Raw genomic sequence first — 15,462 nt, 5'->3', positions numbered from 1 at the left:
AGAGCTTCATTTTTAAAATTTTAAATATGAACAGAAAAAAGAAATACAAATTGATAACGGACGGGACATAAAAAAGATTTTTTTTATCGTTAAACAGTCGTTATAAAATTCTGTTAAAATATACTCTTTAAAAATTCAATTGAGGTTTCACTGTATCTCAGCCACCCCTTTTTTTAACGGACGAGACACTTTGTCCAAATTTTTAGATTTAATTTTCAGTTTTTACAAACAGCATCAGAAGAAGTGAATTTTTCTTTATTGGAACTTAATACCAGACACATTGTTTGTAACCTACAATTAAAGCCACATTTTTAAAATTAGAAATACGAGCAGGAAAAAGAAATACAAATTGATAACGGACGAGACACAAAAAAGACTTTTTTATCGTTAAACGGTAGTTATAAAATTCTGTTAAAATATACTCTTTTTGAAAATTCAATTGTGGTTTTACTGTATCTCAGCCATCCCTTTTTTTAACGGACGGGACACTTTGTCCAAATTTTTAGATTTTATTTTCAGTTTATACAAACAGCATAAGAAGAAGTGAACTTTTCTTTATAGGCATTTAATACCAGTCACATTGTTTGCAACCTACAGTTAGAACCACAATTTTTAAATTTTAAATACGAGCAAAAAAACGAAATACAAATCGATAACGGACGGGACACAAAAAAAAGACTTTTTTATCCTTCAACAGTCGTTATAAAATTCTGTTAATTTAAAATGCACTATTTCCAACAAGTATTTTTAATGTAAAAGGTGGAAGCTGTTGAAATTTTTAAAATCACAAAACACATTAACATTTTAAAATTGTATTCTTTTATAATATTTTTATAATTTGCTGTTAATTTCACATTTTCTAAGCCAAAGCCGTATTTTCTTGATTTAAAATGTTTTTTAACGAAAAATGTATTGTTGCTCTCCGTTATTGCTAAGGTAGTGCGAATCTAATTGGCGCTGCTGTTTTAATTGGGGTTTAAATTTATCTCTTCGTTAAATATGTTTCCAGAAACTGGGCCTAAAACTTTCCGAAATATAGAAATAAACTCGTTTCAATTTCTTAGCCACAATTTGTTTTCTTTATAATAACATCGTTAGAGGGGGCTACGAGGGCCCCCTTGGCATAAATAATATCATGTAGCACAACTTACTTTGACTTTGGTTTTACTAGCATTTGAAAGCCCACTATATTTAGAAAAAATTTTTGTCTCTTGTAAATGTCCTGTAAAATGTACCATTTTCAAGTAAAATAATAAAATGAGAAAATATACAGTCGATACAACTCATAGATCACAGTGTTTTTAAACTAAACCGCGTGAATTTCAAACCTGTCAAATATGCAAATATTATTGCATTTGGTATTGTATTCTAAAATGTATTCTTCGGTCAATACAACAAATACTTTTTCAAAAAGAAATGGAGCTTATTTATAAAATGGTTACTCATTTGTAAAATGCACAGGCATGACGACAAAATTGTAATAAAGTTGGAAAACGTTTGACAATGACATTTGCATTTCTGACAGATTTGAAATCCGAGCTGTTTAGTTTAAAAACACTGTGTTGTTTGGGTTGATATCGACTACATATTTTCACATTTTATTATTTTACTCGAAAACGGTACATTTAACAAAAAATTACAAAAGACATATAAGTTTCTAAATGCAATAGGCTTTCAAACTTAAGTAACAAAATCGCCAATTGATGTCAACGGGGCCGCCATAGCCCCTTTAACAATGTTCTCCAACCTTACAATTCGGATTATTAAATGAACATTTATGACAACGACTGTTTACCAAATTTTATAAAAATTGAATAAGTAGTTTCAAATAACAAGAAATATAATCTGTATTTTTGGGGTTACTTTTGGAGGCCGATAATTCCATAATAAATTGTTTAAAAAAATAAAAAATTTGAGTCATTTTGTTTTTAATGCTTAACCAATGGTTAAAATATGTGCACTACCTCGAGAAATATCCTGTATTTCAAGATGATTTTTGAAAGAACTATTATACAGGGTCGCTAAATAGTATGGATACAGTTAAATATTATAAAAACTGTTTATCAAAACTTCTTGATATTTGGTATATGCTTATGGGTATAATTCTATCGTTTCAGACGTTTATCGACTTTATATCTTTATTTGTTCTTAGAATACAAAGCAAACTTGATTTTTTTTAAATAGCAAAAATGGTCAAAATTAATAGTTTCAAGAAGAGCATTTTTTTGAGTTGTATGGTGTAACACATGCATACCTTAATTTAATCGAAATTCAAAGCAAAAAACTTCGTAGTAAAAAAATTATTTTTGGCTAATACAAGTCACAGATCGCTAACAGTATTTTCAAAGCTAACTTAGTTTTATTTTTTAAAATACGATTCTACGATGTAGGATTTTTGTTGGGTGGTAAAACACTATTTCGGAATAATTTAGAATAAGCAAGAAAACAATTTTTGAAAAATCCTGATCTGTCAATATTTGGTATGTTGCTAAAATTTTGCAGGCACGACCTACTCAAATTCACTTTATTTTTAATCTTATGTTATAAAACAAAGCAACAAATAATAATAATTAACAATAATCTCCCATTAGATTACTTCCTTGGGTTTCGTTGTTCTGAGGCAAAACATACCTGGCCAAAGCATGAACTCTTCTAGTTCAATCCGATATAAAGTCTTGAAATCTTTTCCTAAGGGTTTGCAAGGTTGTAAGCTTTTCTTACTCTTAATTGCACAACATCCACTATCGTTTCGAGTTTAATGTGTTACTTTTAAGAATTTTGAAGTAAATGCTCAATAAAAAAGCGTTTACTTTATTATTTTGATTTTGTATTCAGTAAAACCTGGACGTTGGAGCAAATACTCTCCAAAGATGCTTTTACTTTTAGTAAAAGCTTATACTTATACATTTTAGAGGATTTACTTCCAAAATTGGAAGTAAGAGCATTTGCTCACATTTATTTATTCGGCCCATGATCTCGCGATTTTTTTTACATTTAATTCTCTACAATTTTCTTCGATAAATTTTTCGTGTATCTTTCATCGTATTCATATGGAAAAATATGCAGCAAAGTGCAAATTTTCATTTTACCTAGTTTTTTCTCATGCTTGTTGTAAACATTTTTATAGTCACTTTTTCTGCCTATTAAGAATGCAAGCAAAACATTTCGTATTTTTTAATGTATTTAGTGAATTGAGTGAATTTATATTAATTTAAAACGACTTGGCGCTAATACGCTCGAAGTGTCCTCATTTTTATTTTGCCGTACTATATTTTTTGGGTATAAAAAATTGTTTCGTTTCCTAATCTACGTCTTCCGTAGCCCAGAGACCACACTAGCATTTCTTTCCTATAGGTGAAATTCAAATTTTCTTGACAGGAAACACCAGTTTGATACTGAAGATAAATGGTTTCCGGTTCAAATAGGTAAGTGAAAAAACTTTGAAACTTGGAAAGATCAATAATTCGGTGTCCTAGGGTAAGTATGAAAAAGTGTATTTATGTAAGTTATCTGAAACAAACTCAATTCGGTCTTGAACTTTAGTTAGTTGGTGAAACCCTAATTTTCCATCGACAATGAACTGACTAGTCCTACTTATTAGAAATGTAAAAGAAGCACAGATGGATAATAGAATGTCATAACTTTATCGCGATGTGATAAGAAATTGTTCGTCTTGCGAAACACTTGAGTAAAAATTGCTTTTCGGAGTAAAAGCAGCTGTCAACTTTATGAATTTCGTGATAAATGGATGTGTTAGTTGTTTGATGAGAAAATATGGTTTTTAGAGTACATATCAAGATCCCCTTACGACCCTCAGGAATAAAGGCAAAATTGTTCCGTCATAAAATTAAAAATCGTTCAATTTCTTTCATTTTTAGTAAATAGTTACGCTTGAAATTCTAGATCCGGATATATATTTGCCATGTAAACACTAGTCGCGGAATTTTATGTACCTTGAGCTGAATTTGAAGTGAAACACGAGATGTTTCGAATTCAAATGGCTCACCACGTTTCCTCACAAAAGGAATTTTAATGCACGAATTCTTGCATCTAGCAGATAAAACATTTAATTAAGTACGAGCAGTGCAAACCGAAAAAAAGTTAAAACACAAATTTCGGAAAAGAGAATTTTTAACGTTCTTAGCAAGTTATCGACACAATTTTCACATTTTGCAGAGTGTCAGTGTAATTCAGACTGTGATGGCATTTGCGTTACAATTTATTAGGTTAGTACCAATGCATACGAAATACTCCAGCTGCAAGTAATACTCAGAAATAAAATAAAAATCATTTCAGCTTTAACACAAAAATCACACTCAAGTGTCAATAAGTGTCGGTCGATGTAATTGCTTTGCTCTCCAATTTTATTTTTAATTGGAGAGGCAATCATCAAATTTAATTATTACATTTGAATGCTTTAGAAGAAAAGGTTTTGTGATTGAAATTCGATAGCAAAAACACTTGTTTTCCTTGACATCGAAAAATTAGACAGAATCATTTCCAATATTTTAAAACAAAGGAAACATCTCTGTTTTCGCTTTTAGTAAGCTCCCAATCCAGTCGATTAGCTAAATGTAGAGCCGGCCTTCTGACTGACTATTAATTTCAATTATCTTCCGACAGCTGAAATTTTTCTTTTTAATTGTAAGCCTTTTTACATTCTTTTCTGTCTGAAAAAGAAGGGTGATTAAAATATCCTACTTGTCCTCAATGAAGCACTTGATTATTAATATTTGCAAACAGAATTGGCTAAAAAAGTACAAGGGGTGACATTTCCACACACCAGCTTAATCACGAGACCAAATAACAAACGTTTTGTGTGATTGTTATAAATGAGTTGAAACAGGGAAAACATTGCCTTCATTTTTTGTTAATATATTTCCCTTGCATTTAAGACAATGATAAATGTGTTTGTTATTGTGCGGCAAAATGTCATTTATACCTTTCGCTTTATGTTTCTCATCAACACCAAGTTTTGGGTTTTCAGCTTGAGTCGTTTCAAATGCACTGATAAAGGAGGAGTTTAAATCCTGACCCGCGCTGTGTACACACTGATTAGCATTGATTGAACAAACAAAACACTTGCACACTGTGCTTTCTAACTGATGTTTAATTGGAAATGTGCGAATTTCATTAATCAATTACAAATGCGGTTAATTAATACAAGGTGGATTTACAGTTATTCACGACGTTTACAGAATTAATTCGAATTTGGAGAAGTAATTGTTTGGCAAAAGAGGCAAATTCCAGAACTATGTAGGAAAAACTGTCATTATAGAAATAATAATGATAATAATAATAACCATTATTAAAGAAAAAAAATGTGAGGAGGCAAAGTCTAGCTAACTCTACTCTACTTAACCACTCACAAAACAAATAATAAATTTTTCAAAATAAACCAAAAAACCAAAACTAGAAATACAGGCAAAAAATATATAATATTAATACAAGAAAATAATATAATTTTTAAATAATACTAAAAAAAAGTAGATGTATGTATTCTGAATATTACTGAAAAATGTAAAAAATAAAAATACAATATTATTATAAATAACAACAGCATTATAGGTAAAATATCTAAGAAACAAGTCCGTACCAAAACAGAGCATCGACAGCCGGCAGACATGACGTAGATTTACATTGTGCAGAGATCTACGATGCACAAGTTTTTGCTTAAGGTAATAAGGGGTTGAGAAAGACAAAATAGAATGAACCATAACACTGCTATCAAACATTTAAAATGATAATTATGTTTTAACTAATTTAATTCTTTAATTTTAAGAGAAATGTGATCATATTTTCTAAGTTTGCAAATAAATAAACAATTATTTTGAATTTTTTGTAAATAATTATTTTAACTTAAGTCATGACAAGGGTAAAAAAAAGTGAGATAGTAATTTATAATAGGTAACACAAGTGTTTCACAGAGTTTTTTACTTAATTTTAAGTTAATTTATTTTACGATTTTGGTAAAGTAGACGCAAACGCACGTAACTACTTTTTACTAAAAAAGAGACATGACTTTTGGATCGTAATTTCTGATCAAAGACTACGCCCAGTAATTTTATACTTTCGACAATTTTTAATTTAGATTTTTCAAAATGTATGTTGAGATCAATGTCATTTAATTTAGGTTCGAAAACTAAAAGGGAGCACTTTTAAACATTTAATTTCAAATTGTGTCTAGACGAATAACTTTGAATACCTTGAATACCGGAGTTTAGACAAAAATTTGCTTCAACTACTGCTTCGTGTCTAAAAGAATACTCAAGTTGGGTGTCACCCGCAAATGCATGAATGGATGAATGTTGAACAGAATTTACTATGTCGAAAGTATATAGAAGGTACAATAAGGGCCCTAAGACGGAGCCTTGGGGTACCTCTGATGTAACTCTTTCACAGTATGACAATAAATTATCAATTTTAAGCAATCTAAAATATTGATTAGTGAAGCATTTGTTTGTACTGAAACCTTTTCTAAACCCCGATTGTGAAAAAGGAAGAAAATTTTGAAAATTTACAAAAGTATAAATATATAAATATAAATATAAATGAAATGTATATAACTGAAACATTATGTTTTCAAATGTTTCGTTAGATACTAAAACATTATTCGAAGCAAATGAATTATTTTTTCAATTTGTATAAAATATCCACAATCGGTTATTATTATTATTTGCCCAAAATTTTATAAACTATTTGTTTTGCAATGCTCTTAACTCTTTTTTTTTAATTCTAAGTTCTCACTCACTGGAATTAGAAGTTTTGTGTTATTTTTTTTAGTTTTTTCACTATTTAAAAGATTATTTTCTAGGTATTTCGTTTATGAAAACTCGGGTTACAGTTCGTAAATCCTAATTTTGTATGAATTAGTACTCTTACACTCCCAATTTTTAATTAGAATTTGAACTTGAAATCAGATTTTTTATCGTATTTCAGATTTCAAAAATTCGAGCTGTTCGAGATATAGACTCGCAATTTTTTCTTGTGATTCGTGAGCTTTCTGACATGAAAATTTGCGCTGTTTATTAAATTTTGAAACATACAGTTATTCAGACCAACTAGCGTATTGTCTTCCAAATTTGATTTAAAGCTGGGATCCTAACTTTCAAACACGTAATTCTGGCTTAACATTATACAGTGACTCCCAGATAGTTGGTAAAGTCGATTAGTCACCTCTAGATGTTAGAAAAGTAATAACTTTTTCTTTCTAAGCCATGGATACTAATCTCCTATCTCACCTAAAATTATTTTCAAAAATACAGCGTGTTTCGGAAATGAGTTACAATAGAAAATTAGTTTTTTTTTAATGGAACACCCTATATTTTTTGTATTTTTAGATACAGCTTTTAAAACTAATAACTTTGACTTAAATTTTTGTTGGTTGATTTTGATTAGTTTTTGAAATATTTTATTTTTTTTTACAAAAACAAGTTCTTTTTTAAATGTGTAACTCAGGAACTAAGACTCTTAGAAAAGTCGGACTTTCACCACTTTAAAGAGAAGAGTTCAAACTTAAATTCTGTATCATTTTTTTGTTTTTGCTAATTAAAAATTATTAAATTGTCTATCAAAAAACTTAAAGTTTCAATGCTTAAAATTAATAATTAAAAAGATATTTGAGTTTAAAATTTGGTTTCTACAACAATACAGATTATAACTGAGCATTTTCGTCGCCATAGTAAACCATACCATAACCATAGCAATTTCACCGCGAATCATTTAATGGAATTTCGCCATATATATTAAAATTTTAATTATTTTAGTTTAAAAATGACCTAATAATATTAAAGTAAGTAATATTAAAGTTAATACTAGCTGAAATTTCATTTTTTGACTACTGAAATAATACTTAATAATTTTTAATTACGTTTTAATTAAATTTTAATTAATTAAATTAACAAATTTAAGTTATTTAACTTTTAACAAACCTATTATGTTTTTTAATTGTACGATCAAAATGAGCTAAAAAATACACGCTTAATGCTTGAACATTCTACTTCAAAGTGGTGAAAGTCCCACTTTCCTAGAGGTATTAGTTTTTGAGTAATAAATTTTTAAAATAAGCTTGTTTTTTTTAAATTAAAGTACTTCAAAAACCAAGCAAAAACCACCTATAAAAATTTAAATCAAAAGTATTATTTTAAAAAAATATAGAACGTTCCATGTAAAAAAACATAAGTTAGTGTTATAGCTCATTTCAGAAACACCCTGTGTATTTAAAAATAATTTTAAGTGAGGCAGAGAGTTAGTATCTACGACTTAGGAAAATAAAACGATTACTTTTCCAATATTTAGATGTGAATAATAGACCTACTCGCTGAGCCACCCTGTATTTCAGTTTAAATGTACATTATTTTCGTATCCTTTCTCTTTGATATGGAAGGTTGGTTTGTGGAATAAATAAATTATCGCTTGAAATAAATATACATTACGAACTAACCTTTGATATTATATTTCAGTTTAGGCATTTCTAAATACTGTGTTATTAAACTTATCGACAGTTTATTTTTAAACAATTTTAACCAAAGCGTCAAAAAATATCGAATAGAAGATTCAGGTAACTATTCGTCTAAAACAATACAAAAATTACATTTTAATCAAATCTGTTTTAAATTAACGGTCGGTTTACGACCTAAAATTTAATTTAAATTCAGGATTAAACTAATTCGAATTAAGTTGCCATTTATTTTGCATTGACAAACATCAAGTTGACCGCGAATTAAAATTTAATTGCGATCAAACAAACGTTCTGTAAAGCGACCCGGAGTTATTATTTTAGGATTTCCGGTGATTAAATAAATTTACAAAAAGTAAATCAAAAATGTATTTTTTTAATTTAAATAGTGATTTTTGTCTTCACTTATTCAGAAATTTTGTATTAACTTTTTTAAACGTGTATTTGGTTCTCAAATCGCAATTTTAATATAGTGTACGTATTAAATAATGAGTCGTATGAATAAAGTGCAGTAATAGTTATTTACCTGAATTTTCCACATGAGCACTTTGTTTGCGGCACGAGCACAGCGAGGGTTGCATGAAGTGCGAATGTGGAAAATTGCTTTCCAAAAAAGTTAGGTACAATATTTTTTGTAACGAATATCTCCAAAAAAAAATATTTTTTTTATAATTATTTTTTTCTGACGAGCCAGTAAACAAGTCAAACAATCATCTAATTGACAAAAATTGTCACTTATTATAAAAAAATTATCGTTTCCATCTCAACGGTAGCGATACAACCTATTAAATGTCCCTAGCCATTGTTGCAAATAAAAAACACCGCAGTGCGTGAAAGTCCTATCTAAAAGCTATAAGTACAAAATAGTTATTTACCTACTTACTTGTAATAGTAAAAGATAGACTAATTTATATTTTAAAAGTGAGAAAGATATAGAAGTATAGTAAAAGCTTTTGCTACATTTTATTCATACTTCCTTTTATGTAAAATTACTAATTTAAACCTAGTAATTTATAATAAATTTTTTTTGGAAATTTTATATTTTTACCTACACAATTAATATTTTTTTTATAATATACCAATTTTGAAACTTACGTCTCGTGAATCTGACTTTTTCAGTCTAAGGTTTAAGAATTTTAACATAGTAATTCATTATTTTTTAAAAACTATACTTTTTGATAAATTCAAAGCTGATTTAGAATTTAGTGACTCCACACTCTAACCTATTAATTAAAGTTTTAGGTCTGATTTCGAGAAATACAATTTACGAAGTCAGAATGTAAGACTCACTGCAATTTTAATTAAAATTAGAATTCTGAACTTTAAACTAAATCTAGACTTATTTTTTTTCCCAAATAACCACATTTCCTAAATGTTTTAGATAAATGGTGGCATAATTTTAAATACACTGTCTTGACACTTTCAGTAGTTTGTTTCTTTTTGTTGGTTGGCTTATAAATATCTCAAAACGTTTGCTATTTTAGCGGCGGAATTTAAATCTAGTGTCATAAATTTACCAAAATAATATTATCACAGTTCAGTGCATTTAAGTAAAATTTTTGTTAAATTAATTACAATTAGCTCAATGCTCATTATACAATTTTAACTGCAGTGATCCTCAAACTAAGCAAACCTATGTTCCGTGTGAAACTTCCTGATAAAATTATTTGTCTTGGTAATGCAAGTGTTGATTCACATCATGTTAACCGCAAATTCGGAACCACATTTGTAAATAGGCCAGCACGGGTTTCCGTAGATAGTAATATTTAAATTTCAGACGTGTCTCTACATGGCAAATGCAAAGCAGCATTATAATTACAGAAAGCATTGCAAAATTAAAAATCCCCACATATGTTACCCCTTTTGCACAAAAATGCATTCTTCAGACGTGTCTGCATGCATAATTATCTACGTTCGTTCATTTCTCAAACCGGCGACATAAATTAAATGCATGTTTTCGTCTTGTGTCATATCGCGCAAGATATAACATGCATCTCATAATATTTTCTTGTCACCGTCAAGAACAATGTTATTTATGTCAAAGGGTGTTTGTGACATGGATTCAATAATGCAGACGGCTGCGGTAAAAAAGAGGGAAAACAATTCCAATAACAACATGCAGTCGTAGATATGACGCCAATTGTTAATTTTAATTATTTTAAATAGAACAAGTGCTACACTTAGTTCGACAAAGCATCCGAAATAGCATTTGGAGCTCTGAGCTCTCTCTGTAATAACGCGATGTTGTGATAAGTCTATGCATCCGCCTACTACAATACAACATCGATCCTACACACATTCCTGTTGAACTAAGATCTCCTGTTATCACTCATAATTACAGATTAAACATTAATTTCATCTTGATAATTGCTTAATTAATCAGCTGAATAGTTGTAATAACAATGTCACTCCAAATCTGCCTCAACATGCGTCATCTTCCTAATTTATTATTACGCAACATAAATTCAAACAATTTTTGCCCATTCTGTCACTAAGCATTCGTTTCAACCGACTGATTTTTATCAGAGATACCAGTAATTGATTATCTCGTAAAAAAAGCTTCTAATGTGTTTGGCAAGCCGTCACTGAGTTATTCTGTAATGTGGTTGCCATTAGTGTCTCGTAAAAATATCACATTTTTGCTTAGATTCGCTTTTGTCGTCTTTTAAAATTATTGGCAGTTTTTTACTTGAATTTGGTGTGATTTGTGTTTTAGTAAGAGTCCAATTATTGCAAAATTCTATCAGATTTAGCTGCTTTGTTAAATACAATATGGTGAGGTCATGCACCAAATATTACAAAGAGAGGTTCTGTTATAATAACTGTAATGGAAAATTAATTCCTACCCCCACACCACCGCTTCATATCCTATTACAACAATATCTTACCTTAATTAGACTTATTTGTTAATATTATACCCGTCTTTATGGCAGGTAATTGCAATATTGGTATAGTAACAGGAAATTACGTATCCCAAAAACCGTTTAAAGCTGAAGTCACAATATTTATTAAAAAACGAGAAAATCGTACAGTAGTTTAAAAAACATTACATTTTTGTGGGGAAAAGTAAAGCTTTAGAAGTATATGATTTAATATCAATACATAAAAAGTACTTCAGTTCAGGGAAAAACAAGAAAGATCTTGTTAAGGATATATTTCTTAGTTTGACGTATTTTAGTGCTCTAACCAGCGCTAAAGTCGATTGAACAACAGCAAAAAATAACCACTTTATTCCGGCTTAACTTATGCGCAAATCTGATATTGTGGATGTGTTTGTCGTACTTATAAACAATGAAAAGTTAGTTAAAAATTTAAAAATGTAAATTTGAAGTTAGAATTTTAAATGTTCAAAATGGTGGATGCGCCGGGCTAATTATTTAAGGGCCGATTTCTGGTTCATTTAGGGCATGTTTACAGAACATTTTGATCGCAATTAAAATTTAGTTTAGGATTGACTAGACATTTGTCAATGCATTTTAAATGGTAACTTAATCTGAATTAGCTAAACTTGAATTAAATCTTAATTTCTTTTGCTTCCTGTAAACCGACTTTTAAACTTCAGTGAAATTTTAACTCTCTGCTAGTTGCTAAGGTAGTATGTAACTAATTGGCATTGCTGTTTTAACTGAGGTTTAAATTTATCCCTCCGATAAATACAGGGTGTATCAAAAATACGTGTCTGAATTTTAACAAGTAACTGAACTCAACAAATACAACATGTTTTGTTATTTGTAATTTTTTATTAAAAAATTCGCAAATTTACTTAAAATATGGAAAAACATACTGAAACGTGTACCTGCCCATAGGTACAAGAGTAATGTTCGTTGTGATAGAAACGGACAATTTAAACAACTTAAAACAACAATGAAAATTGTTGCTATGAATACAAACTAATTATTAAATACTGACCAGCTCGTTTGCACAGAAGAAAGGAGGAAAACAGTGAAAATTATAAATAAGAGTTTTACAAAACTTTATACAGGCTGATTCTTTTAGGGCTTACATTATATACTTTTTAACTTCTAATATAGGTAGAGCTTTGAAATTTTGTACACGATCCAATTCTAGCATTCTGAATTTAACCAAATTATTTTCCAGATGGCTGAAATTTCGGAACTGCAAGAAATTAGCGCCAACTTTGAAATTTTAAATAGTAACCACCTATTTTTATTGCATTCTTGAATTTGCCTTTTGTAACTGAGTAAATTGTACCATAATCGTTAGTACTTATGTGTCATAATTTTTAAAGTATGTCAATTTTTTGTTAAAATTTTTATTTGCAGGGTTTCACTTAAAATAATACAACCCTTGAAATCTTTACAAAAAGTGAATAATTTTTTTGCGTTTGATAATGAAAAGGGTCTTCTGAGATCTTAAGAGTGTCAACTGTCAAATTACAAAGCTACTAAGATATTTTGAAAATAATGATTAAAAAATTATTATAAAACAGTTTTCTCAAATGGAATGACCCTGTTTTTAATGGCAATCAAAAAAACATCAATTTTTACGCAAATTTTTATTAACGGTTTCTACATCTATCTCTTACAGTTTTTGAAGTAATGCCAAAGAAACAGAAATCTAGCTCATTATTTTTATTTTTAATCGAGTAAATTTTCGAAAAATATGATAAAATTGTGCAACTGATTAAAAGCAATATAAAATTTGTCCACCCTTTTCAGTAAGGAAGTTTTTTAAAATTCGATGGCAGACTGACTGTGTTACTTTACATAATGCCCGGTATTTCAGATGGTTAAGCTGAAAATATTCTGGTTACCACTTAATTTCTTGGTTAGGCGTATTTCAGTGCTTGGTTATGATTTTCCTAGGTTAAAATCTTTACCAAAGAAAACGTGTTGGATTACCAACTTTTTTCAGGGTTAGTCATACTCATGCGCAGTCTCTTTATTTTTCTAACCTATTTATTTTTCCGAGATTTCACGCCGTTTTGCTAATTTTTGCAACTCGTTTTTTTCGTGTTTCGATAACACGGTAATTATTTTATATGAATGCTGTAGATGTTTATTGCATTTTAGGGAACAATAAAAATCAAAAACAGATTCCTGCTTTTCAACGCCAACAATGCTTGCGCATTTAAAATTCTAGCGTGCGATGTTGCCAAAAAGCTGAGAATTTAACCCAATTTCCACTAATGCACTGAAATACACATTCAAAGTTAAAATCTTGGGAAGATTTACCATCGGTTAGTTATCAAAGATTTTACCGACGTTAGTTAGCAAAAACAGATATGAAATATATTAATGTTTTGCTGCTTATGAACCAGCTAAAAACGAAATCAAATGTTGAAGCTTGACAATCGTTGACCATTTTGCAAGGTCTACCTAATTAACTAAAAATTACGAAGTAAAATCCGCTGTGATTTTTGTGATTTTTTGTGATTTTTTCAAAAACTGTAAAAGGTACATAACGTGTTGATAAAAATCACCATAAATATTGTTGTTCTTTCGAGTTATAGCCGATTTTTGATAACCATTTTGAAAAAATCATACTAGCCTTGAATTTTAACAGTTGACAACTTTGAAAATTCTAGAAGTTCCTTCAAAACTTCGGTTATCGAACACAAAAAAATATTCACTTATTGCAAACATTTCAAAAGCATATGTCAAAAACTATGACCGATAAGTACCAGCAACATTGATAAATTTTACAGAGTTTGAAAAGGTGAATTCAAAAATGTAATAAAAATGTTTGGTTACTATTTAAAATTTTTAAGTTGGCGCCAATTTCTCGTAGTTGCAGAAGCTCATTCGTTTTGAAAATAATTTAATTAAGCTCGGAATAGTCGATTTGGATTGAATACAAAATTTTAAAACTCTAGCTATATTAGAAGTTAAAAAGTTTCTAATGTAGACTCTAAAAGAGTCACCCTGCATAGAAAAGTTGTTTTATTTGATGTGTTTTATTAAATTAACACACGTACTTCTGATATACCCTGTATGTTTCCAGAAACTGAACCTAAATCAAATTATATTGTTGACTAAAATATTCTTAAACTATAACATAACTGATGATAAATAGACTGAAAAAAAGCGCATGACTTTTGATTTTTATTAAAGAAAGTCGTTCAGAAAATATTTTTTTTACTGTTAAAAAATAATATTTTAGCAACACGTCTGTGCGCTTTTGGCTTCAAAATATTAGGTTGATTAGGTACCAGGCACAAACAAAGTATTTGTAGTCTAAGACAAAGGTGAAAAATTCAGGACGTGAGTGAATCCTAATAGCCTAGTTTGGCTTTACGACTATGTTCGATAATACGTGCGATAAATAACTCAAAGGCGAACAAATTTAGCTACGTTTCATCTTATCTGTTCTATTTTCTCCAAAGTCCATTACAATCCTTCTCCACAATTTGTCTTTTTTAAGAACAAAAATTTATTCACGTGAGGAACTAACTGCACGTTGAAAAATGTTTCCATATATTTGCGCATTTTTGCCGAGATTAAATATTCTTGCATTCGCTGAGTCGAGTTGAAAACTTTACAACGGAGTGTATTTTACATACGTTATAATTATTCCTGAATAAACCTCATTCAAGTGAAAACTTTTGTTCCAAATTCATAAAAATTACCATGAATACACAAATTAATGAAAAATTTATGCTCCACGACTGTAATGTAATGTTTGCACACAAACCCTCAAATATACAAAAACGTCGCAAAGTTAAAACAAAACCGCAGAACAATTGGGAATGGCAGTGCAGTTGGTGGGAAGCGAAATGTATCATAATGGTATTATAAACTTTTATTTCGAATAAAAGAGAGCTTTAATGGGTTTGTAAACAACATTAGAAAAATTACATTTTGACTACACTTTCCAATGCCGAATTGGAAAACAAACATTGTATTTGGCTGAAATGTGTAAATGGAATAAATGACAATAGCAAAATTCCTTAGTGACGTATCGACGGCTGCAGGCAGAATTCGGCGGAAAAGCGTTAAATGCTTTGATGTCGAAGTTATTTACTGACTTTACAACAATACATG

The 15,462-nt window shown here is 29.5% G+C and overlaps 1 protein-coding gene across 3 annotated transcripts in view; it reads right to left on the bottom strand.

Annotated features, from left to right (window-relative positions):
* The window catches only part of Nmdar2 (NMDA receptor 2), a 186,540-nt gene that overhangs the window by 72,704 nt on the left and 98,374 nt on the right, over positions 1-15,462 (bottom strand). The gene's annotated exons all lie outside the window — the stretch shown is intronic.

This window comes from Tribolium castaneum, chromosome 1 (assembly GCF_031307605.1).
Source record: "Tribolium castaneum strain GA2 chromosome 1, icTriCast1.1, whole genome shotgun sequence".
Classification (NCBI taxonomy): Eukaryota; Metazoa; Arthropoda; class Insecta; order Coleoptera; family Tenebrionidae; genus Tribolium; species Tribolium castaneum.
Note: the sequence above shows the minus strand (reverse complement) of the source record. Positions and strands in the feature narration are given on the sequence as shown.